Source organism: Ursus americanus, chromosome 14, assembly GCF_024610735.1.
Source record: "Ursus americanus isolate L20-20 chromosome 14, mUrsAme1.1.p, whole genome shotgun sequence".
In the NCBI taxonomy this organism is placed as follows: Eukaryota; Metazoa; Chordata; class Mammalia; order Carnivora; family Ursidae; genus Ursus; species Ursus americanus.
Window position 1 is genome coordinate 47,326,853 of NC_142140.1, and position 4,610 is coordinate 47,331,462.

The 4,610-nt window shown below is 41.8% G+C and overlaps 1 pseudogene; it reads left to right on the forward strand.

The window, feature by feature from the left end:
* Positions 1 to 2,542: 2,542 nt before the first annotated feature.
* LOC123796672 (olfactory receptor 7C1-like) lies at positions 2,543 to 3,534 on the forward strand (annotated as a pseudogene).
* The last annotated feature ends 1,076 nt before the right edge of the window (positions 3,535 to 4,610 follow it).

Genomic DNA, 4,610 nt, shown 5'->3' on the forward strand with positions numbered 1-4,610 from the left:
CTTCTTAATCCACTAATCTGTTGAGGGGCATCTCGGCTCCATCCACAATTTAGCTATTGTGGACAATGCTGCTATGAACACTGGGGTGCATATGGCCCTTCTCTTCACTATGTCTGTATCTTTGGGGTAAATACACAGTAGTGCAGTTGCTGGGTCATAGGATAGCTCTATTTTTAACTTTTTGAGGGACCTCCACACTGTTTTCCAAAGTGGCTGTACCAACTTGCATTCCCATCAACAGTGTAAGGGGGCTCCCCTTTCTCCACATCCTATCCAACAATTGTTGTTTCTTGCCTTGTCAATTTTTGCCATTTTAACTGGCCTAAGGTGGTATCTCAGTGTGGTTTTGATTTGAATTTCCCTGATGACTAATGATTTTGAACATTTTCTCATGTGTCTGTTAGTCATTTGTATGTCTTCATTGGAAAAGAGTCTGTTCATATCTTCTGCCCATTTTTTTTATTTGATTATTTGTTTCTCGTGTATTGAGTTTGACAAGTTCTTTGTAGATCTTGGATACCAGTCTTTTATCTGTAGTGTCATTTGCAAATATATTCTTCCATTCCGTGGGCTGCCTCTTAGTTTTTTTGACTGTTGTAAGTTTTAAATACTGATCTTATATGAATTGACAAGGCAGATCTCTCTGCCCTGCAATTTGTAACCTGAAAACATTATTATCAGATCCTGGATGGGTGTCATTTTTCTTTGTCTCTTATTTTTGAAATGATTTCCATTTTGGGGTCCTCCCTCAGATAACATCAGAGACATGGGAATGCTTTTGGCACTGTCTTAGGTGAGGTTGGGTGTATTCAGGGGGCATCACCATAACCGTGAATGAAGGTACCAGAATTTCGATAGGCCTTGAACCAATGTGTATATCATTCCCTTTGAGTATGGAGAAGTCCTGGCTCAGGGACTCTGGGACTATTTCTTTGAGCATCCTTCACAGGGGAGGCCAAAGCTGATGGGGGAAGTGCTTCCTCTATGAAAGAATCCCTGTGCTTTTGGATTCACACATGTTTTAAGTGAATTTAATGAGGAACCAAAGGTTCACTTCCTTGTTGAAAACCATCAACTATTTTTTTTTAGATTCCAGATAATGTTGCTACTGCCTAGTTTGCCCCAGTATTTTCAATGCTTTTGTGAGTTGGAATTCCCTACTTCATCATTTCCTCTGTCATTGACTATCTAACTATTTTGTGGCACTTTTTCCTTTTTTTCTTTTTCTTAAGATTTATTGATATATTTGAGTGGGGGGAGGAGGGGCAGAGGGAGAGGAAGAGAGAATCTTTTTTTTTTTTTCAAAGATTTTATTTATTTATTCGATAGAGATAGAGACAGCTAGCGAGAGAGGGAACACAAGCAGGGGGAGTGGGAGAGGAAGAAGCAGGCTCCCAGCAGAGGAGCCTGATGTGGGGCTCGATCCCACAACTCCGGGATCACGCCCTGAGCCGAAGGCAGACGCTTAACCGCTGTGCCACCCAGGCGCCCCAGGAAGAGAGAATCTTAACCAGACTCTGCCCTGAGGGCACAGACTGATCTGGGGCTTGATCTCACCACCTGAAATCACAACCTGAGCCAAAACCAAGATTTGGATACTTAACTGATTGTGCCACCCAGGCACCCAGAGAACACTTTTTAAAGTACAAGTATGAATATGTATGTATACCAAGCTCTGAATCCTTACCTTAAAAACAAAAAATGCCCAAATATAACATCAGCCTAAACTGTGGTGCTTATATTACTTTTAAAAATGATACTTAAAGAATTCTACTCAGGGATAAAAGAAAGAAGGCATAATGGCAGGTTTTCAAATGACATAGACCAGAGTGTCACAAAATGAGCATGCAAAATAGTATAATCTGGTCAGAAGAAATACAAATCATTGTGAAAATTATAGATATTTGCATTGAAAAACTAAATATAGGATTCATACACAGTTTTTGAAACAGTTAAGACAAATGGATGAAAATTATTGACTCCACACAGATGGCAGAAAAAAGAGCTCCTATTGAGCTAATTATTAAGCTCCTATTATTTATTGAGCTCCTATTTTTCCTACATAGAAAGTAAGGAGGTTTGAAGGAAGATGTAGTGGAAAATAAAAGTGAGGAGATAAAAATTGAAGGACTGAAAGGCACAGATGTTCTAGACCAGCACAACTCAGTCATGATCGAGCAGGGGAAACCACCATGGTCTTGTCACAATGTGGATTGTGATTCAGCAATTCTGAAAGTGGCCTAGGACTCTGCATTCAAAGCAGCTCTGGGAAATGCTGCACCTTCTGGTCCAGGTACCACACTCTGAGTAGCCGGGCTATAAAGGGCACGACTGCTTTGGAACTAGGACTACATTTCCAAATGGCAGTGGCAGCAGAGGGAAGGATGGAGCATCTCCAATTCCCCAACTAAGGCAATTGTAACAGGGAAGCTTTATTAATCCACTCACCTGAAATTAAAGGCAATCACATTTCTGTGCTGTCACTGTGATGGTCATTGAATGCTGATTTTTTTTTTCCTTTTCTGCTAGTTTTTTCATCCACATGGAATCAGGAAATCAAACACATGCCTCAGAATTTCTCCTCCTGGGGTTTTCAGCAAAGTCGGAGACTCAGTTCATGCTCTTTGGGCTGTTCCTGTGCATGTACTTGGTCACGTTCACTGGGAACGTGCTCATCATCCTGGCCATCTGCTCAGACTCCCGCCTCCACACCCCCATGTACTTCTTGCTCTCCAACCTGTCCTTTGTAGACATCTGCTTCACCTCCACCACTGTCCCCAAGATGCTGCTGAACATCCAGACTCAAAGCAAAGCCATAACATATGAAGGATGCCTCAGTCAGATTTTTTTTTTCATTGTATTTGGATGCCTGGACAATTTACTCCTGACTGTGATGTCCTATGACTGCTTTGTGGCCATCTGTCACCCCCTGCACTACTCAGTCATCATGAACCCCCAGCTCTGTGCATTGCTGGCCCTGGGGTCCTGGTGCATCAGTGTCATGGGCTCCCTGCTTGAGACCTTAACTCTTTTGAGGCTGTCCTTCTGCACAAACATGGAAATCCCACACTTTTTTTGCGATCTTCCTGAAGTCCTGAAGCTCACCTGTTCTGACACCTTCATCAATAACGTAGTGGTGTATTCTGCAACTGGACTTCTGGCTGTGATTCCTCTCCATGTAATACTGTTGTCTTACTATCAAATTGTTTCCTCCATACTCAGTATTTCATCAGCTGTGGGCAAGTACAAAGCCTTTTCTACGTGTGGGTCTCACCTCTCGGTGGTGTCCTTGTTCTATGACACAGGCCTCGAGGTCTACCTCAGTTCTGCAGCAACTTCATCCACTAGGATGAGTCTGGTGGCCTCGGTGATGTACACCATTGTCACCCCCATGCTGAACCCCTTCATCTACAGCCTGAGGAACAGGGACATGAAGGGGGCCCTGAGCAGGCTCCTCCACAGGGTGGTGCCTCTCAGTGTCAGGACCATCACAGGACTCTCCTGAATAGCTGGGCACACAATATGGAAGCCTAGAGATCCTGGCTTCCTCCATCCACTATTTTAATTTTTTCCCCAGGTGTACACATTTTAAAATAGTTCTCTCTCTGGGTCTTCCTTGTCTTCTCTATTTTTCTTCAGGTTATAATCTGGGTTCCCCCTTTCACTTTATAACCAGTCATTTTCACTTGGTGTGACTACAACCTGATTTTCTCAGTAATCTTTGGTAATGGTTTGGATTTCTTGATAAAATAAGTCAAATCTCATGTAGTTAATATCTATACTCAAAGTGATAGGATGAGTGCTTATTTTGGAAATGTCCTGAAAATTCACTTACAAAGATGTTTTCTCAGATCATGTGAATAAAACCAACTCAAAGATTTGACTCTCCCCCCCTTTTTTCCTGATCTGATTCAATTTCCATCCAGTCACATCAACTTCACTAAATTTTTCTATTCATGCACAATATCAAGGCCTTGAATTTCAGAACTGTCTCCTACCTATCTTTGAAAGTGCAGTGCTTACTACAGTTCTCAGGACGGTGTTTACACTCAGCGAATTTTTGTTGAGTGAAAAACAGATGAATGGTGGTTAAATATAGTCAGGACCAGAAAATAAAATGTATTGATCTAATGAAAGTTTTTGAGTTAGAAAACAAATTTGGTGTTTTTTGTTTGTTTGCTTTTAGTAGGTTTCATGGGCTGAACTCAGGACCTGGTGATCATCACCTGAGCTGAGATCAAGAGTCAGCCAGTTAACTGAGCCACCCAGGTGCCCTAAGAAATTTGGTTAGTGATGTGGATCTTGATAACACAAAATAATAATAACACTCTGCCTGCACTGTTTAAGTGTTTGCACACATTATCTCATTTAAGTTTTCCAATAATACTTATATGATTAGTATCATTCCCTTATGTTATGGAGGATGTGAAGCTTATGGAATCTAGCCGACTCACTCAAGGTCAAGGCTGTGGTGAAAAGGCTCACCCCTTCTGAGGTATGTGGAGGGCTGCCTGATTCAGATGGTCTCTCAGGCATCATGTTATGTTGCCTCCAGTAAAATCTTATTATAATAACAGTTTAACCCCTAACACATAAATGCACGCTTCTAG